Consider the following 25303-nt stretch of genomic DNA (forward strand, 5'->3'; position numbering starts at 1 on the left):
TGATGAAAACCCTGAATTAGCTCATTGTATGTGAATGGAAATATTGGAAAGAATTTCATAGGTTTTAAAGGGAATCAATCAAAAGATACAAATAAACCTTGCAGGTTTGGTCTCAGTTTTGTGATTTGTTGTTATATATTCTGTAATATCATCATCAAGTTATTATCCCTTTTACTTGGGTAGAAATTTGTAATTATGTCTGTGAAACTGACCTTGAATGTTATTGATGTCCAAATATAAGAGCAATGTTTTCTGAGTTTTGGGGCTTGCAGCTTCATTTATGAAGGTCTGCGTATCACAACTTGAAAGAAGAAATGCAGACTCTGCAGAAAATCTAATTCATATTAACATGCCAGTATTCTGATGCTATTTCAGAATAGCATAAATAGTGCTACTTATTTTTTATTCTCTAAGGCTCAAATCTTTGGAGCCATCTTTGATGTTCAACGTCTATTATTCATCCCCTACATCAGAGTAAGCCTCCATGATTGATTCTTCTTATCAAAATTACTTTTAGTATCTAATTTTTGTCCCACTGCCACTATATTCTTTATTAATTTATGCCTTAGCTCTTGTAAGAGACTCATAGTTGACTTTGCTAACTCTTGAAAGGTTAGTTCTCCCAAAATACCTTCTTCATGTCCTTATTTCCTAACTCCTTCTCTTGCCACTTGAGGCCTTCTATAATCCAGACCCACCTTACCTATCTAACATTATCTTAAGCAAAAATTCATGTTCCAGTGAAAGTGGTCTTACGGCCTGCTGCAGTGCACACAGCGAGCTGTGTTTATTCATTGTTATTCTATGTCCTGCCATATCCTCTTTTTTTATCCACTCTTTTAAGTTAAGCTAAGCTCCACCTCTCTGAGAAGCTTCTCTCAATTCTCTTCTTTGAGCTTCTGTGGTAAAACCAATGCCATATACAGTATAACACCATATTGTGTATATTGGTTAACATTGATCTTTAATTGTTTATGTTTCAGGCCTTGTATCTCTCTAGGAAGATCATGAGATCTTTTCAGGAAGAAACTATACATACACACTGTTGCTAGCGTAAGGAACCTTGTTTATTCTTTGACTTAAACTGTTTTAAAAGTCAACAAATCTTTTAGATATGCCCACCTTTATCTCAGCATAACATATCCAGTGGTCAGTCAAATTCAATCAGATATCTAGGGGATTTATTTCATTTATAGGAATCCTTTTTTATGCTGAGTATTAACAACTGACTTCAAAGCTTGCAAGTAGAACTTAAGAACTTCCTAATTATGATTATGAAATGAGTAGGCTGAATATGAAGACGGCTTAATGATGCATGCCCTGATTAAGTCATATATACTCATAAATATGCATGTGGATGGGGTATAGTTAGTGTCAAAATGGATTAAGATCCTAATTTCCTCATTTTTGTTCACACTCACATATAGATATGGGGAACCACTAAAAATGAAAATGTATTCTATTGAACATTTTACACAAAGTATTTTGTATAAGAAGTTTATTTTATTGATATTGTACACTTGTCTTATTCAAGACAGAATCTTGTGTTTTGAAAGACACATAACAGGCCCACTTGTTGGCACATGAAAAATATGAGTCCTTTTACTAAGGAGCATAAAATATATTTCATAGTACCAATTCCATTTTCTGAGCACCATGGTTCCAACTATATTTACCACAGTTGATATTTTCCTTGAAAGTTTTCCTCTAAAGTTACCTGGTATCATAATAAAATGCCATATTTAAAAACTGTTCTATTTTATGTAAAGCTGTTATGAGAGCAAATTGCAAAATAAAAGTCCTCAAATCCTACTTTGAAATCACCTTCTCTCTCATAACCTAAAGTTGTAACTCTTGAACTTTCACCCCTGATAGTTAGTTCCAGAGCTCCTGGTCTACTTTATCAGAGGTCTTTCATAAATCCTTTAAAGGTGATTGGCATTTGTAGTTAGGTCTCAGACATTTTACTTATTGGCCTCTGACACACATCTAAACGTTGGTATGCTTTGAGGTTCCCATCTTGGTTAGAGCAGAAGATGTCAGATAAGAAGCCAATATGATTTTAGTGAATGCTTTCCTTATTGTTTAAAGCCCTAAGAGTGTGTGTCTACCAAAGTAAAAGTCTGTCTTTTTTTAAAACGTTGTATTAGTTCCTGTACAATATAGAAAAAAAACCCTCGATTTGCCAAGTTAAAATCGTAGGTATTTGATTGGCCCTTCTGCAGTTTCATTGGAAAATGTTTGCTTGCTGTGTGATGGATATAGCAGCATTAAAGTGCCAGAATTATTGTGAAATCATATGGGGAAACATTTTATTCATAGAAGTCTACTCATAATGTTTTTGAATTCTAGGGAATTTGCCTGTCAGGATGAATCTGAGATTTAACTGTAAGGGAACAACTGTGTTTGTTTTGAAGGAGGCAGTGAAACTCTGTGGGGTGGTTAGGGGATTTCAAGTATCTTTTTAATGGCCAAATGGGACTGGATTTTCTGGTGAAGATCACCTATATTAGCATTTCTATGGGAGGCCAACCATTATCCTAACCTGTACAACATTTTGTTCTCAGTTAGTCTAACAAGATAATTTGACATTTTGTAGAGCGCTTTTCATATGCATGACATTTCAAATACATCATAGCATTGAGCAAATTAGTTCCTTACACAGGCAAATAGCAGTTCTTCCTTAAACTATAGTTTTAAGTATGGAATGCCATTTCTATTTAGGAAACTGAGAATAACGGTAAAAAAAATTGTGTACTTTTACTTAACAGCCATGTTAAAATGTTTATTAAGTTGGTAGTGCTATTGCAAGAAGGTAGAATTTACATTGCTATAGAACCAATTCTTGGGTATGTTGGAAAAAAGATTGGAGAGAAAAATGGACCAAATACATGGCAAGAGAGAAAGGATTGTGATTATTATATTGTCTTCTTGAAATTAAATTTAAGTAAGGAGAGGACAAGAATTATGAAAGACTAAGAATTAGGCATGGAGAATTAGGGCTGAGAAATAGTGGGACCGGGTTTTCCTAGTGGAAAAACCTTTTCTGTTGGGCCAATAAGTACTTCCCCATATTTACGTGGAAGTTTATCGATCAGGGAATCATATGATGAAAATATATTTAAATGATTCCCCTTGTACGTGGATGCAGTTGGATTTGAGAGAGACCAGGAAAGAATTCAAACCTGAAAAGTAAAGACTTAAACTCTCTGAGGTAGATATTGTCTACATTGTGTAGATGAAAAACTAGGTTTTACAAAGTTAATCTGTCCAAAGTCACATCTAATTTGTTACAGTGCGAGGTTCAAACATATATCCCTGTGGCTGGTTTCACAAATTATACTCTGCTGGGTTTTTGTTTGTTTGTTTTTTTTAACCAGAAGAAATACTACAAAACTGTTATTGTTATTTTGGCTTTAACAAAAAGTCATCCATTTACGTAATATTTAATTATGTTCCAGGTACAGAGAACCCAATGGTGAAAAAGACACCATCCCTTATTTGTAAAGACCAATTTGTTTTTATTTGTCTCATTCTAAATATTTATATGTAACAGACTTACTAAAATTGGTATGCATGGTATAGTTAACAATACTGTATTGTACACTTAAAATTATGCAAAGAGGGAATATTTCACATTAAATGTTCTCACCATCAATAAAAAAAAAACAGAAAATACTGGCATGCATAGTGTAAGAATATATTTTCTGAGCATATGCATAAATATGTGCTAATCACATCCGCCTGGGTTAACCATGAGTATTTTCAGTGTATGAAGAGAGCACGGTTCCTTTTTAGCTTTGTAAAATAAAAGTTTATTAAGTTTTGGCAAGTAGTGTCTCATGATTAATTTGCATTTAGAATGAGAAGCTAAAAAACCTATAAACTAGATTTTTTTTTTTAATATTTATTTTTGAGAGAAAGGGAGCCAGCATGAGTGGGGGAGGGGCAGGGAGAGGGAGACACAATCTGAAGCAGGCTCCAGGCTCTGAGCTGTCAGCACAGAGCCTGACACAGGGCTCAAACCCACTGACTGTGAGATCATGACCTGAGCCGAAGTCAGACGCTTAACTGACTGAGCCACCCACACGCCCCCTTACAAACTAGAATTGTGAACAGAGAACCTCTGGAATACTTATGAACCAATTCTTTCCAACTTCAGTTAAAGCTTCTGTTTTCCTTAATGGCAGCTCTGTGTGTTTATATCAGAAAATGGATCCAATAGTGTGCTTAGTAAACAAGCAAGTCTTTGGTTTTGGAATTTACAATTTAGGAGTCGGACTGTCTGGGCATGAATCCCTTACCTGCCACTTACTGGATTTGTGACACTTAACCTCTTTATATCCTCATTTTCTGAAATTATATTGAGGTCACTCAACCAGTGTAAGTAAATGAAACTGTGCATGGGTGGTGCTTAGTTTGGTGCCAGACAGATAATGAGCACTTGTAAATATTAACCATCATCATTATCCCTTTCATTATGTGCAAGTATTTGTATTTCCCCGGCCCCCACCCCATGACACTGTGGGGCCATCAGCTTGGCTGATTTCCACAGATGGGCTCTTACTGGCTCACGCCTGCTCTGATTGCCTCAGTGCCCTCTGCCTTCATGCTTGTTTCAGAGGATCTTGACTTCCATGCTGCCCCTTCCCTCTGAAGTACTCCTAACCCTATTCTGATGGTTTCATCTCTACTCTTTGTTTACTATCTTCCATCACGAATTTTCAGTGTTAAACCAGTTCTCTTAGGATTATTTTCCCCATTGATGACTAATTTTAGCAATAGGCATGCTAAATAATTCATTTAGCACTGGCTTAAAGAAATGTGGGCCATTTACATGTGTGTGATGATGTATGTGGTGCTGCTGTTTAATTCATCTATCAGTTCTTTGGCAAAAGCTTGCGACCTTGCAAAACCATTAATGAAAACAAATCCCAGTTTCCATTAACCCACTTTTTCCTCATTTTCTATTGTTTCAGTCACTGATAAATTGAGTTAACATTATTTAACTTACTGAATATATGACAAACTACATTCAACCATTGATCCTGTTTTTTTTTTCTATTATTTAAAAAATTCTCTTTATCTTTAAAGATCTGTTCACTGTTCTGCATTCCATTAGGAAATGGAATCTAGAGAGCTCATTTAAATTTTTCTGCAGACTTGGGAACTCAGTTTTTCTTCATGTTAATATATTACATTGTATATGTAATAACAACTCATCATATAGCATATAATCTCACAAAGAAACACATCTTTCTTAGTTCCCAACCCCTACTCTCTGACGTCTTGCAGCCCCCTTCCCTGCAAGTAGAAATAGAAAAGGTTGTCATGACAAATCCCCTATAGGATCATGGGGTAAAACTTCTAGTACCATAATAATGAAACACTTTATGTGTGGGAGACGAATGATAGAAATAACAACTGTGCCACATCAGACCTCATTAAAGTCAATGGACTGTAACCAGGGACTATTTGTAGTCTTGAACAGCTTCTATTGAATATTGTACTATATTTATTATCTAAATATTGAAAACAGCAATAAAGACAACTCCTCATTTGCTGGAATTCCATTTCTGGAAACAAAGCCTCAACATAAAGCCCAGAAAAGATCCCATTGCACTTGGTTTGGAAACCCTCTTCTTTAATTGTGTAAGTGGAGTTGTTTCATCCAGTGTGTTCTTGTGAGAGTCCCCCGTTGTCTCATAAATATGGTCATTTTTCTCTAGTTATAAACTTACAAATATCAATTAATTCTTGGGTAAGTGTAAAATGTGCTTGAATTTATATGAAATACTTCATTTAAATCAAGCACAAGCTAGAATTGAACTTGAAATAATGGCAAGAAGGTTTAGAATGCTATTATGTGGCCTGTTGGCCTCTCTCCACAAGGCACAGAAACTCAACCAATTAAAAAAATGCTAATGATAATAGTAATGTTGTGAATTACATTCACCACAATTCTGTTTTTTTTTTTTTTTTTTGAGTCTATTTATTTATTTTGAGAGGGACAGAGACAGTGTGAGTGAGGGAGGGTCAGAGAGACAGGGGAAGAGAGAATCCCATGCAGACTTCACACTGCCAGTTGTGGAACCCAACACGGGACTTAAACTCACAAACTGTGAGATCATGACCTGAACCAAACCGAGCTGGTCACTTAACCGACTGAGCCACTCAGGAGCCCCAACATTCACAATTCCAATGTAAGTTGCTTATATTTATGTAAAATATTCACATTTCAGTTGTTAAAACTTCCATTTTAAAAATGAGAAAAATAAATAGACAAAACAAAACACTTGTTCTCAATGTATTTCATGAGAAAATAAAAACATACTTTGCCAGAAGGGCATGCCTTGCTGCCTAAAAATTCTAATGGAAAGTATATTTGGGAATAAATACCCTTTTTCCTCTAAACTAGTTGCTTTAAAACCAATTGGCTGCTACCCCAAGGAAGTATTGCATTTTACATTTTTTTTAATTTTTTTATTAAAAAAAAATTTTTTTTAACGTTTATTTATTTTTGAGACAGAGAGAGACAGATCATGAACAGGGGAGGGGCAGAGAGAGAGAGGGAGACACAGAATCTGAAACAGGCTCCAGGCTCTGAGCTGTCAGCACAGAGCCCGACGCGGGGCTCGAACTCACAGACCGTGAGATCATGACCCGAGCCGAAGTCAGATGCGTAACCGATCAAGCCACCCAGGTGCCCCTGCATTTTTACATTTAAACCAATGCACCCGTACACATCCACCCAGTTGGCTTTAGATGACCTAATGTGTACACTCCTAATGTTTTCACATTTATTAGCTACTAAAAGAAGGGAGTTTTTCCTTTTTTTTTTTATATCTTCTATGAGTTACATTGTTTCATCTTCATTAATTGAACACAATTTCTGCAAATATTTTGTTTCATAAGTGTGACTTGAAATTGTTACCAAGAAAAAGTTGAGGGTGTAAAAGCTAGAAAATAAGCAGATTTTTGAGAGGAATATTCATAAAATTACTTTAAAGATTTGATCTTTTTATTTGATTTTTTAAATCTCCTCTAGGAATTTGACAAAACAATTCTAATTACTAATCTTGGGAGTCTAGTACATTATAGATTTTCCTAGCCTTATTGAAATTAGGTGGTTGGGGCTCAAAAATAAAAATTTAGCAACTTCATTTTTATTGTTTATAACTAAAATACCAATGAACTATTTTTACTAACAAACTATTAATTTTTATATTTTTTATTACTCAAATAACTTGTAAGAATAAAATCCCCTAAACATTTGTTAGTGTGTATCTTGTGTTGCTAAAAAAAAAGGGAAATCTACTTTTACAATTTTTCAATTAAACTCATTGCCTTTAACATAAATAATGCATATCTGAATAATATTCTGTCGAGAGTTATGGAGCTTGGCTATTATAAACTTAAATTATTACCTATTATTTATTATGATTACCTTTCTTTTACAAACTGACATTCCATGGAGATTAGAAACTTGAGGAAATTTGAAACAAAAACACACATATAAAAGATATTTAAAACAAACTAGCCTCTGTTACATATAGTGCAGTACGTGCTGACTTAAAATATCTTGGGAAATAAATCTCTTAAATAAAAAAAAAGTTATTTCTTTTAAAAATTAACACAGTATGAAATAATGTTGGCATGCATCAAATACTCCATAGGCAGTATTCCTTTAAAGTTTTATTGAGTGCTAAGTCCTGTGCCCGTTTACTAGAGACACAAAGATGAACAAGGGAATTTGTATCCTCAAGAGCTTACAGTCTAGTGGGAGACTGTAACAAGTAATAATAGTATATCTGCCTCTAAGTAGCCATGTTATAAAAATATGAAGCAAGCCATTGATAAAATGAAGCAGTTTGGAAAGTTGGCGATGGTTGTGTCCAGTCTTTCAATCCATAGAGCATGAGTTCCAAAATGAGAAGCAGTGTGCTAAGTCAAAGAGCACTGAGCTTGGAATCAGGAAGCTGATGTCTGCTGTGTGGGACCCTCAGCAGGTTGTTTTCACTTATCTTGCCTTCAATCTTACATTTGCAGAAATATGAATCATTGATTTATAAGCTTGTGTTAGCCGATGAACTTTTACAGCAAATGGTTGCAATTCAATATGGCAAATTGGAGCTGCTCTCGTATCTGGGTATCAAGCACAGTGTGAAAACCTTGGGCTGTATGACCTCTTGGGTATGTTGTCGTATGGACATTTTATGAGTATGGGGAAAATACATTTTAGCTAATATTCTGCTTCTACCAAACATTTGCTGTTTAAGCCTTTTACTTCTAATTGTGGAATGAAAAGCTTTGGTCTATGTTGAAAGAATTTCAGGCATTAAGCATGCAAGCAGGTGGGAGGACTTTGGGGAAGGCTCTGAAATTAATCTGTGCCTACTTGCAAGGTTAATCCAGAAGATCTGAAGGTAAACGTGGCTTAGTATTCTCAAAGGAGCAGGAGGATGGGGGAGGATGGTTCAGGAAGGCTGATCTACCATCTCCTCTGTGCCCAGACAGGTTCCTCTCTCCTGAGAGCCATCTGCAGCTGTTGGAGACCTATTCCTGGGATCACTTGCAGGGGAGGGGTCCTAGGCTTGCACACATTTCTTCTGTAGGCCTTCCTACTCCAGTGTGCATTGGCACATGGGTTGCTCCATATGCTTTCCAGGGCTTCTTACTCACTCTTTCCCTCCCTGACCACAAGCTCAGTCTCCTGCTGTTTCCTTTGCCTTAATATTTCTGCTTTTCTGCCTCCAGAATTCTGGATAAGAGTATGGAATTTTTGGACTATTTTCTGTTGTTTGAGGTAGCTTTACATCATTTTCTCTGATGACCTCTTTGCCTCTGGAGATGAAACTTCTGACTAAAATTTCAACCTTTAGGGCACTTGAGTGACTCAGTCGGTTAAGCATCCAACTCTTGATTTTGGCTCAGGTCATGATCTCACAGTTAATGAGTTCGAGCCCTGACAGTGTGACAGTGTAGAGCCTGCTTGGGATTCTCTCTCTCTCCCTCTCTCTGCCCCTCCCTCCCCCCCCCCCCCCCCCGTCTCTCTAAAAATAAATAAGTAAACTTAAATAAAATTAAAAAAATAAATAAATAAGCTTTTTATTAGGATGTGTCAAATTGTTTAGAAGTCTTACTACTTTTATTGATGATTATGACAGTAATATAGCATGGAAATAGTTTATAAGCTTCAATGAATTAATGAGAAATGAAGGGCAGACTCACTTATCATATGTATATAGCACTTACAGCCTTTACCTTCCCAATAATCACAAAAATATGGTAAAGTTAGTATTATTTACCAGATCTTTTAGCAGACTAAAACCAAAGAGGTTAATTGTAAGATCAATTTACACAGCAGTGGAAACCAGTAAGTCTTTTAACTTTGCGTTCCATATTCTTTCTTTATACTAACTTGCCTCTTTGAATATTTTAATCAGAAGGTAATGTTAATTTCTCACAATCTTATTCACATACACATTCAGCTTTTCTTGTCAAATACTCAAATACATTATTACTATTGACTAAATGTAACAAGAAAATATAAATAAACCAGAAGACCGAGTTACTATTTATTGAGCTCCTAGTTTGTGCCATTACATATGTTCATTACCTTTTTTATGGAATGCTCAAGTGATCCAGGTCAGTAGTCACCATTAGGTCATTCTTGTAACAAGATGGTGAGTTTTTCCCTGTGTTCAGGTTTTTATGACAACACATCTAATCATGATCACTCAGGGTATGAGCCTTCCCTTTGTTTCTTTTTTTTAACCCCCTTCTCTGAAGTATAATTGACATGTAAAAAGCTGTACATATTTAATCTATCAGCTCAATGAATTTGAAATAAGTATACATCTGTGAAACCATCACCATGATCAAGGCCATAGACATATCCATTACCTCCCAAAGTTTCCTTCCACCCCCTACTATTACTATTTTGTGGTAAGAATGCTTGACATAAGATCTATCCTCCTCGGAAATCTCACATACACAGTACACTATTGTTAGCTGTAGGCACCATACTATGGTAGATCTCCAGAATTCATCTTCCTTAAAAGTAACTTTGTATCCATCATATTCCCGTTTCCCTCTCCTCCCAGCTCATGGCAATAACTATTCGACTCTCTGCTTCTATGGGTTTGACTATTTTAGATTCCACATATAAATGAGATCATATTTGTCTTTCTGTATCTGGCTTATTTCACGTGGCATAATCCCCTCCAGATCTATCCATATTATTGCAAATGGCAGGATTTCTTTCTTTTTTGAGGCTGAATAACATTCCACTGCATGCATATGCCACATTTGCTTTAACCATCTATCTGTTGATGGACATTTAAGTTGTTTCCGTACGTTGGCTATTGTGAATAACATTGCAATAAACACAGGAGTATAGATATCTCTTTTTGAGATCTTGATTTCGATTCTTTTGGATAAATATCCAGACGTGGGATTGCTAGATCTTATTCTAGTTCCAGCTTTAATTTTATGAGGAATCGCCATATTTTTTTAATTTTTTTTTTTCAACGTTTATTTATTTTTGGGACAGAGAGAGACAGAGCATGAACGGGGGAGGGGCAGAGAGAGAGGGAGACACAGAATCGGAAACAGGCTCCAGGCTCTGAGCCATCAGCCCAGAGCCCGACGCGGGGCTCGAACTCACGGACCGCGAGATCGTGACCTGGCTGAAGTCGGACGCTTAACCGACTGCGCCACCCAGGCGCCCCACGCCATATTTTTTTATAGTGGGTGTGCCAATGTACATCCCACCAACAGTGTACAAGGTTTTTTTTTTTTCTCCATTCCATCACCAATGCTTATCCTGTTGTTGTTGTTGTTGTTATTTTTAATAATAACCATCCTAACAGGGGTTAGGTGATATCTCATTGTGGTTTTGATTTGCATTCCTCTGATGATCAGTGATGTTCAGCACTTTTTCATATACTTTTTGGCCATTTGTAGGTCATCTTTGGAGACATGTCGATTGGGTTCTTTGCTCATTTTTAAATTGGGTGATTTATTGTTTTGCTATTGATTTGTAGGAATTCCTTATATATCTGGAGTGTTGACCCTTTATCAGATATATGGTTTGCAAATATTTTCTTCCATTCCATAGACTGAATTTTTATTTTGTTTATCATTTCCTTTGTTGTGCAAAAACTTTTTAGTTTCATATAATCCCACTTGTTTAGTTTTTGCTTTTGTTGCTTGTGCATTTGTTGTGATACCCAAAAAATCATTGCCAACACCAGTGTCAAGGAGCTTTTTCATTATGTTTTCATCCTAGGAGATTTATTGTTTCAGTCCTTATATTTAAGTCTTTAATCCATTTTGATTTTAGTTCTTCCCTTTGTTTCTATCCATATTATTTCTTTTCCCCCCAAAACAGGGACAGCTAGAAATGTGTGTTGAAATAGGAAGCAAGAGGTAAAAACAAAACAAAACAAAACAAAAAACCCATTATAGATTCTGAAACTTTTCTCGAACGCTTCCTATTTATTTAATTGTAAATGTTTATAAGTGGTAAAATGTTTTTAAAGGACAAGTAAAATCCTCGTTAAAAAAATCTCTTCTCTATGTAACCAGAAAGGTTACTCAGCCATGAAATACTTGGAGTGGAGAAGAGTGAATAGATTCAAGTAATAGAAATAGAATTGACAGGTTTTGGTAATTCATCTGATAAACCAGATGAGGGTTATTCCAGACATGTGCAATAACCACCCACCCCCCAAGATCATGGGAAGGCTCATACATAAGCATGTGTTTACTTCTAGGTACATCTCTCACCTTAGAAAAGAGCCTTCTGACAGGTGGGTATACCTTTAGTAAGGAGTAGAGTGCTCCAGCAAATATTAGTTTTGGGCACAAAGAATTAGCTTAGCTTAAGACACCTTCTTATGATGTGCTTTGATGACCTGGATCTATCTCCAGCTGGGTTTGTTGACACAAGTCTTTAAAGCATTTCCATTATGGCTAATTTTTACTAATGTCTGTCTCAGGCTGACAGTTTGCATTGTCTTTCAAGCAAAAACTCTTTCTGAAACACGAACAGTACTGATTGCCATGAATTTTGTTATTACAAAGAGCAATCTGGTTTTATAGCCTCTCTCTGTTTTCCATAACTCATTTTTCATTTCATGAATTCTCTGCTTGTAAGTTTTCACTTCTTCTGTTGCTGATAGCTTCCCATTCATATTCTTGAACCACTTTCTCTTGCAGAGTCATGGCTTTCTGCTGACAGAGTTCACTGAGAATTTCTGCTCCAAGGACCTGGCCAAATTCAGTGAATAAGAGTCAGGTTTTAGCTTTTGTATTCATTCATACAGCTCATGACTACTCAACACTTCATCACTCGGCTTAGAATGGAAATGGCCACTGTCTATCTGAACTATTGTTAACATCAGTTTTGCCTGGGAAAAATCTATCATTTGCCTTTTCTGATTTTTCATCCTAGTGTCCAGCTGTCCATTGTTAAATTCATCCCATCCAATCATTTTTAAAAAATTATTTTCATCCTTAAAATCAAAAGCAGTATCAAATTATCTGATCTGCACAGATTATTTTCAAAAACTTTATTTATTCTTTTTTAAGCAAGATCTGTATTTATGTCTTTCAGGAGGTTTATGTAATTTATTAGTTCACTAAGCCTAGTATAATGCTCACTCCAGTCTTCTGTTTCTTGTAGTAACTGTACATCCTCTTCTCCAATCTAGTATTTTCTTTATAAATCCCATAGTTTAGATTCTCATCTTATCATAACTCAGTTTAACTTCATTTTCTCTTTCACATAGAATGAAATTCTTTGTAACCTTTTCATTTTCAATAGGTATGTTTTGTCAGTGTCTTTTCAGTTTCCTTAGATTCTATTCTTTCTCAATTCTCAATATAACAGACACTTCCCACAGCATTTGGTTTATTCCTTTAAGCCTATGATTGAATATTTAAGACAGACATGTTCAGAAATATTCTTTGTTTTTTGATGTTTTCAAAAGATATTGCATTTTTGACCATTTTTTCATAATTTGGTATCTTTTAAATATTGTTTTATAGCTTATTTCAAACTATTTAAAATACTTATGCAATTTATTTTTATTGATAAATTCTACCATTTAAAAGGAACATTCATCAGGGGAAAATGGTAAGATAATTCCAATAAACAAATAATAATAAGAGATATCTGAGATTTATTATGAAAATCAGGACTAAGCTCTTCTGACACCTTTGCTGTTGGTGAGACAGTAGTCAAAGTACCTTCCACTGTAATTTTCCCTCTGGTAATTCCTAACATTTTTCTCTTTATTCTTGAACATTATTATATTTAAGTGTGATTTATTTTTACTTGGCATTTTGGGTATAACTTTAATCTTAAGGTTCTATATTCAGTTCTGGAAAATCCTCATCTGTTATCACTTAAATATGGGCTTCTCTATAATTTCTTTTGGGTACTCTTGGTGATGTAAGTAAAATTTTGCCTCTCGACACAGACAGCTAGGTAGGTGGGTAGACAGAAATGTAGATAGACAGATAGTTGTCTTAGTCTGTTTGGGCTGCTATAAAAAATTACCACAGGCTGGGTGGCTTGTAAACAGCAAAAACTATATTGCTTACAGTTCTGGAAGCCGGAAAGTCTAAGATCAAGGTGCCAGCATGGTCATCTTCTGGTGAGGGCTCTCTTCCTGGTTCACAGATGGTGTCTTCTCACTCTATCCTCACATAGTGGAAGGGTTTGGGAGTCTTTCTAGGGAATCTTTTATGAGGCACTGATTCCATTCACAAGGGCCCCAGCCTTATGAATTAGTCATCTCCCAAAGGCCCCACGTCCTAATACCATCAGTTTTGGGAGTTAGAATTTCAATATATGAATTTTGGGAGCATACAAACATTCAGACCAGAATAGATAGATAGGTAGACAGATAGATAGGAACAAATCAATATTGGATCTGTCTCTGGGCTGTATTCTGCATCTTCTACATCAATTCTGTCTTCATCCATATCCAGGCTACCATTTAAATGATTTGTTCTTTTTTTTTTTTTTTTTAATTTCAATGACTTTTTTTTTCAAGGTTTCTCAAGGGTTCTGTTTCAGATAGATTTTTTTCTTATTTACCTTTAAAAACCCTTGCTCTTTAATGAATATTACTTTTTAATTTATCTCTTAAAGTATAATTAATATACTGACTTCTGTCTGATTTTTTTAAGATTAATTTTACCTGGAAAGAATTCATGATCCTATTGTTGAGTGTTGCCTTTCTTAGCATTAGATTTCTTCATATGTTTTAGAATTTTGTTTTGTGTACTCATTATGTATTCTTTCTCTCTGCCTGCCTTCCTCCCTCCCTCTCTCTTTTCTTTCTGTCTTTCTTTCAATGTAGTTTTCTCACTATGCTTTTCTTTCCTCTGTACTCACCCTTTCTTACCTAACTCTTTTATGTTTGTCTTTCCCTGACATCCTTAGCCTTCTAGACCAGACTGGTCTTCAAATGGCATTTCTAGGGGTGCCTGAATGGCTCAGTTGGGTAAGCATCCGACTTCAGCTAAGGTCATGATCTCCCAGTTCATGAGTTCGAGCCCCTCGTCAGGTTCTGTGCTATCAGCTCAGAAATGGAGGCTGCTTTGGATTCTGTGTCTCCCTCTCTCTCTGCCCCTCCCCTGTTTGCTCTCCATCTGTGTCTCTCTCTCTCAAAAATAAACATTAAAAAAAAATAAAATGGCATTTCTAGACTTCTGTCCTAGATATATGTTGTAGAGATGACAGAGTTAGGCATCAAGTAAGCATCTACTGGTTTTCTGATTGAGAGACTATGTCCATATTCTTCAGCCTTTAAGCCAGAGACCTGGTTTTTTTTCAGCTTATCTTCAGCATTTCCAAGTCACTGGCTTTATTAAGTGAGCCTGACTCTGGTTAGAAAACTTTTGAGTATTTATTCTCCAGGAATCATACTTATGGCCATTATTTCTGTGTCTGGAACTAGAGCCAACAGGCTCATGGCTTTATCCCTGCTTCCCACTTTGCATTTTTGGTCCATTTCTAGCCTGTGGACATGCCCGTTTCTTTTTTGAATACAAATTCTTCTAAAAACTTTTTCTCTTTTTATAATTGGCCATATGTTTTGAGTAGAAGGAATAAATCAGAGCATAAACTCAAGGTGCTGTCTTCACAACACTATACTAACAAATTTTTCATATGTGTTATTTTATGTAATCTCTTCAACTTCTTTCCCTCTTCAGGGCAGATAGATATCTTATACATTAACCTATAACCCTTACTATGCAGACCATAGACATCAGAAGTATATATTTGTTGCTAAATACTTCTTAGTTTAAGTAATTTTATAATAGAAAAAAATCTGATTCCTAATCTTAAAGACATTGTATATATGAGAATATGTCAATATATTTCTGTGCATGTGTGTTTGAACGGGTGTAAATAGATATGTATTTTCATACTTACTAGGGTCCTGCTGAGTTTATCTACCTGTTCATGTGATTTTTTCTTCTGCTTTCAGTTTGGCCAAGAATATCTTGAATATGATTCAAGAAATTTCTCTTTAGTCCAGAATACAGAAAGAAATATGAAATTTTGAATAACAATTTTGGACTCTGCTGCTTCTCGTAACATTTTCAATCAATTTTATTGCTTGATTGTTTTTAACCTGTTACGAAACACAGATGACCAGACTTACTCTGTGTAAGGGCTTGAGGGGAAACTAACTGGCCCACTGATGTTTTTATTCTCATGATAGTGTTTCCATGTGGAAGTTGGTAGCTCAGGATCTCGTTGGGAGCCGGCTGACTGCTAAGGCCTGTGCTGCTTGTGTCTTGAACTTTCTAGAGTTTGGAAGTCATCAGTCCAACTTAGCAGCTCATTCTTTAAAACCAGAAGGGTCTGTATTTTCCTTGGCCTCTTTATTACAGCAAATATTAGAAGACCTTAATTCTCATTGTGGCCTAATTATTCTCTTCTATTCATAATTCAGTGGGAACTATTCCTACTTGAGGAAATGAGGGCAGAAATGATATAATTGAGAGTAATGGCTTGAAAGCCATGAATGTCTAGAATCTTGTGTTAAGTCTGATACATACTAGCTTGGTGGTCTTTATAGGCAATTCACTGGAAAAAAAGAAGTCTTTCTCTACTTTCAAAGTGGGATCATCATAAAGACTATTTACTGAATGACAGTAATGAGATAGCTCCTTAAAAAAATGAGACCTATAGTTAGTACCTAAACACTTTCCAATTAAAGAGTATGTCTTTAACTCAGCTGGTTCTCAATAAGAGAAATTCTAATATATGAAAATTCATATTTAATAAAATAGAAATATTGTAAGGATAATTCCAATTACAAATATATACATTTAACTGCCAACTAAATATTTGCAAGGAAGTCATCAATCATGATGAACCTGACTGAAGAGAAACTATAATCTTGAACTTAGCACTTTTAATTATTAATATAATGAAATCTTTATAAAAGAAATTTTCCTAAGACACATGAAATCTCAGTACCAATTTGCAATTAAATTCATCTTTACTGATGATAAACAGGCAGCATGAATAAAAATTCTGAATGTTCAGTGTTCTTAAGTAATGCTAGATGATTAGACATCTGGCATAGGTTTTATAATTAACTGAAGCTTAAGAGTTATGCTGATAAGCTGGCCTTTACAAATATCTGGTCCTTTCTTTGATGTTATTAGTTAAAAATAGTGATAAAATACATCAATAATTATTTACTAGCCATTTTGGAGTAAGAAAAAAAAATTAAACCACTTTCAAAAAATTCTTCTTTGTATTTCAGGCCCTCCGGGGAAACGAGGTAAGAGGGGCCGAAGAGGAGAATCTGGTAAGTCTCTCAGCTGCTCTCTGTCATTGTTTTGGTTAGATTTCTGCATCTGTTCCTCCTAATTAATGATTATATAGTCTTGCTGGAGGTTTCCCACAAGCTTGTGCATGTGTCTAAATCTTCTCTACTAGACCTAGAATTTTTTTTTTTTTTTTTATCATCTCCTTATTTCCATCAAACCATAGATAGAAGTTTGGAAGATATTGTTAAGTTGTTAAATTTGATAACCACTGGCACCCAATTTGGGGTTATTTACTGTATCAGGTTAAGTTGGTCCTTTTTGTGTACAGTGGAGACTTTTTTAGCTGCACACAGTGTGGCAATATCACCCATGCTTCTGTCTCCATACATGTACATGCATGGAGAAAACATCTTTGTGAGAACACATCTTTGTGAAAACATCTGCTTTGGGACACTGGGGCACATGTCTTGGAAAGGTTTATTGTTATTTTATCCAACTGGTACAATTTTGTCATGCTTTTACTCTCATTCATTTCAAAATTTGGAATTTTTATTTCTCTCATATAACCCTAGGATTTTAGTGATGACAGCAGCTTTAGTAATCAATCCAGCATTTTCATTTTGTAGTTGAGGAAATGGAGGCCCCAGAACAGTCAGGTGATCCAGCCAAGGCCACGCAAATTTTTAAGAGCAGAACTTGAAACAGAACCAATTGTCCCGATGCTTATTTCAGTGAGTTTTTGCTCTTAGGCCAAATCCTTATATGTACCTTCCTCTTACCTTGCAAGGAAGAGTTGATGGCCTGATAAGACTTCACATGGTCGTTTTGGAGCCTTAGACTTTATAAAACAAGTCAGACAGTAAGTGCACACACTATTTGGATATTTGGTTTCAAAAAACATTTTTTATTTGAGTTTTTTCTTCACTTTGAAAGTAATTCAAGGTTTGATTCAAGTATGCTAAGAAATGCTCTTTTCCAGTAGAAACAGTAAAAATACTGATCTAAGAAAAAAAAGGAACAGATTGATTTGTAATGTTTTTAGTTTTTTGTCTCATTTCCTCTTCTTTTTGGAAAAAAATATGTTGAAGTGAAAGAGATTTATGAAAAATTTACTAATTTAGGCAAGATACCTGCTTAATTCCCTTAAAAGTGTTCCTAAAAGTTATCTTTCAACCTCATTTAATCTAAGTAATTGGAAGCTTGTACAGGTATCCCTTTCACAAAATGCAGTTTTATATTTAAAGATGGATTATAAATGTATTTTAAGGAAAAAGAAATAATAAAACATTAGCAGAGTCAAATGGTGAATTGATCTTTGTCAAAAGAAATAAAAAGGATTGGGGGGGAAAGTAAAAATTTTGTACTTATGTGAAGTTTTATAGAAATTTAAAAAGCCAATTCCTAACTTCTTGACTACTAAAAACTTGTGTTTGTGTTTTAATTGAGCATACAGTGTGCAAAATATTGAAATTTTCTTAGACTTTGCCTATGTTTTGATGAAAATACATAGTTTTAAAGAAACATATAAACATCAGGGTTTAGTCTTTTATATATTGACAATGCTACTGAATGAAAAACATTTTTAGAACAAATAATGGGTACATTTCTCATTTAGCCATTTTACCAAACTCCAGAAAGTTATATATCAATTCTTTATAACTGGGCTGTCATCAATGACCAAAGATCCTCCTGATTCACATTTTATCTAAATTTTTAGCTATATAAATAGGCCATCTTAAGATGAGCCTTTCAGTAATTCATAGAGAGGCCTCAGGGAATCTGAACATCCATTGAAATTTTATATAAAGTTTGTGTGCAGATAGATGTAAATACACTTTTATGATATGGATAAAATGGAAATGGATATGGATATGGATAAAATGTATTGGTAAATACACTTTTATGATATGGATATCAAAGTTTTCCATGACCTAAAAAAAGATTAAGAACCATTGAACTCTAGATGACTTCTTTGTCCCTTGTATTTTGATGATGATTATGACAATGCTTTCATCTTTTATTTAATCTTCATATTTTGCATATTCACTAATTCATCTCTCCCTTTCTCTTATTCTCTCCACCCCACCCCTACCCCACAGGTCCTCCTGTAAGTATATTTGCTGCATTTGGGATCTTCTACGTTAATCAGGATCATGTATATTAAAACTATGTTAAGACATCAAAATATAATCTATATTTCAATTAGAAAAATGTTACTGACCTTTGAAGGATATCTAACATTGGGAAATTATTTTTTTAGTACACTATTTTGGATATGTTGAAGTGTAATATGTGTCAATTAAAAAAGACTTTATTTTTGATATGCTCACAAGCCAATTACTCTCTTGGGACTTTTGGACAAACTTATGAAGCTCCTGATATTAAATACTTTTCCTGGAATTCTGAGGTTTCTCTTGCAAGCAAATCCCCAAGCTATTTCGCACTTCTTTTTTCATCTGTTTAAACTTGTATCTGAAATATTTGCATTTGCCAGTCACCAAATGTAGATGGCAACATGATCATGGAAATGATACCCCCCGGGGGCTTGGTCTGGTACTCCCTCCTTAGGCAATACTCCCTTTGAAGTCCCTTGGAGTTTGCCTGCATAAAGAACATGAGATGGAGCCCTTGGAGAGTTGCACTCTCTTTTTTCGTTCCTTGAGTAGGTCAGAGCTGCCGCATTCCAGCCTGCTTTGCACTCACAGGAACAGATTATCTTGTCAGCTTTGAGCTGGATGTGTTTTTGAGTAATAATATCCTGGATATCTGTTGTCTGACCCCAGTGTTTGCATTGTCCACTGTACATTTACGGTAGCCATGATCATTGGCCTTGAGATACTTTCTCATCCCAAATAGCCAGTTTGCTCCAGGGTTCAAAGACTCCACATTGGCAACTTATCTAACAGGCCAGCATGGTCCAGGGAGAGGGGCTTAGCATATACTCGTTTACTTTATTCAGAGGAAGCATTGGCTTCCAAATATCTTTTGCAGTCTTCCTGCCACGTTCAAGGGTGGAACATAAATCATGTTAGAAATGACTTTGCTTCTGTAACTGACTTTCAGCTCTTGCTTAATGCTAGGCAGATGGTATGCCCCAGGTCTAGGAACTTTATTCTTTCGCTTCATATTTAAGCCTCTGTCTTTAAAGCTAGAAGCAAACCACTACTACCCAGAGGAAACTCTGGAAATTACAGCCAGAATAGAGAGTTCAAGACTTTTTTGTGTGTGTGGATGTGGATGTAAGTAAGTATTAGACATGCGAAGGTGTAGTTACATCTTGCTTCTGCCAAACGGTGACATTTCGGGTTCTAGTATTTCTTCTTTGGTCCTTCACAAATTTAGGCAGCCATCTAGATCCTGCTTTCTTGAAACATCTATTAGTCCAGGATCTCCACTAAAGATTTAATTGTTCTTTCCTTTCTTAGTATATAAAAAGAAAATAGAACTAATGTGTTTAAGCCCCAAGTACAGGCATACCTGGAAAATATCATGGGCTTGGTTCCAGACCACTGCAATAAAGCAAATATCACAATAAAGTGAGCCAAGTGAATTTTTGGCTTCCTAGTGCATATAAAGGTTATGTTTACACTATACTGTAGTCTGTTAAGTGTGTAATAGTAGTATGTTAAAAAAAATAAGGGACCTACCTTAATTAAAAGTATTTTATTGCTAAAAATGCTAATCATCATCTGAGATTTCACTGAATCATAAACACCGATCACAGATCACCATAACAGTTATAATAATAATGAAAAAATTTGAAATATTGTGAGACCTACCAAAGTGTGGCACGGAGAAACAAAGTGAGCAAATGCCATTGGAAAGTGGTGCCTGTACCTTGCTCAACGCAGGATTGCTGCAAACCTTCACTTTTTTTCAAATTTATTTTTTTATTTTTAATGCATTTGTCTTTTATTTTATTTATTTATTTTTTAAATATGAAATTTATTGTTAAATTGGTTTCCATACAATACCCAGTGCTCATCCCAACACCCTCCTCAATACCCATCACCCACCCTCCCCTCCCTCCCACCCCCATCAACCCTCAGTTTGTTCTCAGTTTTTAAGAGTCTCTTATCAAACCTTCACTTTGTATTTAAAAAAAAAAGATACCCGTGAAGCCCAAAAAAGTGAAATGTAATAATAATGAGGTATGTCTACACGTGGCAGGCAATATTCTAGGAACTTTACACACATACTTCCGTTTTGCCTCACAAAATTCCTGGTGTTACCCTTCCCATTGTTCAGTGAGGAAGACTCATAGAGGTTAATTATCAATAGTTTTACCTCTAGAGAGGGTTTACAAAGTTGGAATTCAGTTAGATGTGTCTGGTTCAAACCCTTTCCACTTACCACATTATCCCTATTCCTTATGAGTTTTGAGTGTGTTGCAACATGGATCATTGTGTAACAGTGGTAGGCCATGGGTCCAATCCTGTTTCTTTATATAAATAACTGTGTATAATAAAAACATGTCCAAAAAATGTAAAGTGGTTAATCCATAAAGTAAGCATTCATACTGTCCCATCTCGATTGCATTTTAAAGAAGTTGTAATGTGTTTAGGAAACCGCATCAAATCTAAGAAATAAGGTATAATCATGAGTTTTTACACTGACTAAAAGATAAGTCACTCACATTTGGTAAGATGAAAAACCATCGATTGTGAAAAGGAGAAAAAAAATACGTATTGATTATGCTATCTTTACTAATACAATGGAGTCTTATAGTACTTGGAACCCCGTATCATGGGAATCCTTATGGGTGAAATATCTTATAATGGAATCCTGTTGAGGCTCTAATTTCTAATAAACCTTCATATATGATTTTCAAGAAGTATTTGCCTTATATCAAATTTCACTTCAGAGGAGATCACTCTATAAAATATTTCCATTATATATCTTGCATCTGAATAAAAATCAGTAAGCAGTGGCATTATTATGATTAAATAGGTTTACCAATGATATATTGAGATATAATATCCAATTATTAACAATTATAACTTAAAGTGACCATAGTCTTCCTAGTTTTAGCATCATTTAATTTTATGTGTATTTTCCCCTTCCATTTCTTTTCCATGAACTGAAATCTGTAATTTTATTTTTAGAGAAATTTTATTTTCCTTTTTTGTGTTTTTAAAAAGTATATTTAGCTATCTGCACAAATAAGAAATTACAGGAAATATCAATGCTTACGCCGCCATTGTAATGGCAGTTGCCCTTGCCTCCATCCTGTAAATACAACGTAAGGCACAAAGGTAGTCTGAAAAATTCCATAGTCTTCCTTCTGGTGAGCAATTTGTGACACTGAACCTGTGTTAGAATACTTAGCACAAGGAAATTCCTCAAGCTTCCTTCTTGCCACGAGCTTCTGTGCTGCCATGGCTTCCCATGTACAGAAAGATTATGAAGTGTAACCTGGTGTTGGGGTTTGTATTTTTTTGTCATTCACTTGTGACATGTGCTCAGTTGTGCAAAAAACAGCATGTGGACACTTATGAAACAAACAAATGAAAGATTGATTGACAGTAACAGATCTCTTTTGTCACTAAGAGTCACCTTTTCATTGCACTTCTGAAGTAATCACTCTGAAGTAAAACTAAAAAAACAAAAAAGTATAATGATAAAATTTAATTTTACAACCTTACATTTACATCTTCATTTGATATATTGGATATATCACACTAGATTAGTGTGTGGCTGAAGTGTTTTTTCTTCTGTCAGTTTCTGTATCTTGCGTATTGAGGTCATTTATAATTTAAAACTTGAAATACAACTTGAATTAGATCCCACGTATCAATTCACTCTTTAGGAAGGTGTTCAGCTTATTACTTGGTTATCTATTTTGACAAAAAGATATTGCTACCATAGGGGTCTCCATTATAAAAGGCTGCAATGCAGCAATTTTATAATAGTATGTGTAATTTACTTTTACATGAATAACAGGTACTTCTTTCTATTTTCTTTTTCATAAAGGTAACATGTAATAAAACATTGCTTTAAAGGAATCCATGAAAGTGCCTTGAATGCCCAGCTTGGATATCACAAATGTGTTTCTAGAATGATTTGCCTGACTGTTGTGTTACCTGATTCCATATGCCATGAAATTGTACCGCCTACTTTGGATTTCTTAGAAATGCAATCATGTTTCAATAAGAAGCAAAGAGTCAGATAAAAATTTACAAAGTGATTTCAGAGTTTTTAAATGTAGCAAATTTTGCACTACTTTTGACCTTTCTTAGAATCAGTGGGGGATGTGGTTTCTCTGTCCTTTTGTCCCCAGAGGAGACGCTATTCTGATATTCAAACAAGCCCTATAACTGTAGCCAGAAAAGAGTCCAGAGACCTGTTTTAACTGGCTTTGTATTTGTATCAGTCTATCAAGCCATATAATTGTGCTTGACTGACAGAGATATGATGTTATTGTTGGTAGCATAGAACCCTCTGAGGTGCGAAATATGACGCTCTTGTGTAGCCCGTTCTGTCCCATCTACCTTCAACAATTGTCAACTCAATTTGAAGCCCAGAATCTTGTTGACAGATGAATGAAGCAGACTTAGCCAAGTTAAGCTTACAATGCTATTTCTGCCAATATGGTAGATGAATTAGGAAAAAGAAATCTCTGAGGAAATTTTAGATGAAAAACTCTGATATCTTTACTTCATACTGAAAAAACAACATGACTTTTAAGTCAATAGTAAATCTTTTCCAGATTCACTAGTAATTACAATTTATGGTAACTTCCTACCTATGTGTTACTTTATAGACCAATTCTCATACCAGCCTTGTGAACTAGAGATTTATGATACCCATTTTATAGATTAAGAAGCTGAGCATTGGGCAAGTCAAGTTATTTTGCCCTAGTGCTCACATTTAGCAGGAGACAGAAACAAAATTTGAACCCATGTCTATCTCTAGCTCTCTGCAAAGCCCCTTTCTACCCCATATTTCTGTAAGATGTTTTTCAGGCTAGTAAGATTTAAGATTTACCACTTTCTTTGCAAATGCCTTCTCTGTTGTGCCCTTCCCTCTATCATCTATGGTTCATATTAAGCTTTTCTTAGTTATCTGTAGGTCTCCTCCATGTGCTGTTTCTTTTTTTTAATTTTTTAAAAATGTTTTTATTTATTTTTGAGACAGAGAGAGACAGAGCATGAACAGGGGAGGGGCAGAGAGAGAGGGAGACACAGAATCTGAAGCAGGCTCCAGGCTCTGAGTTGTCAGCACAGAGCCTGACGCAGGGCTCGAACTCACAGACTGTGAGATCATGACCTGAGCTGAAGTTGGGCACTTAACCGACTGAGCCACCCAGGCACCCCAACTCCATGTGCTCTTTCATATTGCTGGCTACTCAAAACAAGCTTATAAGTCATCTAATTCAAGAAAACTAAGAATAAAATAGTCTTGGGGTATTTCAGCAAATGTTTCTTTAATTTCTTCTTTGTTCCTGCTTAATTATTAAAATATTTTTGTTTCTATCTGGGCTCAAAGAATATGCTTTTGTATGTGTGGTGACTTATTTTTTCCATAATAATAAGGTATTCTTGTTGATAGAGCAAACGATGCATCTTATAGGAAGCAGAATCACTGCAGTGATTCTGGGATGACTATATAAATTCAGATGCAGTCACCATAAGAGACCAGAGAAACAAACAAAACAAGCCTGGAGCATCAATTTGTGTCTAAAGGCTGTTTGGGGACATAGCTATAATAGAATGACCATAGGCTGTCACAGATGGGTAGTTCATTTTGGGACACTGCACACAAGTTGTGTCTTGGAATAAAAGGTAGAAAAAGAAAATATAACTATAATTCTTACATGGAATAGATTCCCCAGTGTCTTTTTATGTCTTCTGTTTTGAGTGGTTCAAGCTGCCATGTTTGAAGAGGGAACTGCACTCAGTGGTAATTTGCTTCAATGCTTCCTCTGATATTGTTTATGTAGATTTAGTGCCAGATTAAGCAGAACCTTAGAACTCTTGAAAAGGAAAAAATAATGGGTAAAGACCCACTAATTGAGGTAAATAGGTTGTTTAAAAGGAAGGAGGGCAGGAGGAAATAGACATACAAAAATGTTGGCAATAGTTTTTGCAACATTATTTTTTCTTGTGGTCTATTTCTAGATGCCATCTGTTTTAGAAAACTATAGCTATTGTAACAGACAAACCCTGAGATGCTAGTAGCTGCCACAATACACATTTATTTCTTACACAGGATGAGGGGCAATCTTGCAGAGATCCAGTGATGGAGACTGCTGTCTTTCATATGAATGTTCTAAAGTTACCCTGGGCATAGATACGCAGCCATGAGATAAGAAAAAGAAAGAAAGAGAGTGAAAGGTCAGTTAGAAAGATTTTCTTCTGCCACCACCTGATATACAGGTTTTTATGGTTTATATTGCTTTTGACCACATTCCTTGGGCAAGCGTCAACGCCTATCTTCACACATAACTGTGAAGGAGATCAAGAAATGTAGCTGTGGGCTCAGAAGAAAA

General features: G+C 35.4%; 1 long non-coding RNA gene across 1 annotated transcript in view; it reads left to right on the top strand.

Moving 5' to 3' along the window:
• The first annotated feature begins 16809 nt into the window (after positions 1-16809).
• LOC116738024 overlaps positions 16810-25303 on the top strand; it is a 63812-nt gene continuing 55318 nt past the window's right edge. The window contains exons 1-2 of the long non-coding RNA XR_004343530.1: positions 16810-16850; positions 18912-18919. This is a non-coding gene — a long non-coding RNA (uncharacterized LOC116738024). The remainder of the gene's footprint in view (positions 16851-18911; positions 18920-25303) is intronic.

The sequence above is a fragment of the Lynx canadensis genome, chromosome B1, assembly GCF_007474595.2.
Source record: "Lynx canadensis isolate LIC74 chromosome B1, mLynCan4.pri.v2, whole genome shotgun sequence".
NCBI lineage: Eukaryota > Metazoa > Chordata > Mammalia > Carnivora > Felidae > Lynx > Lynx canadensis.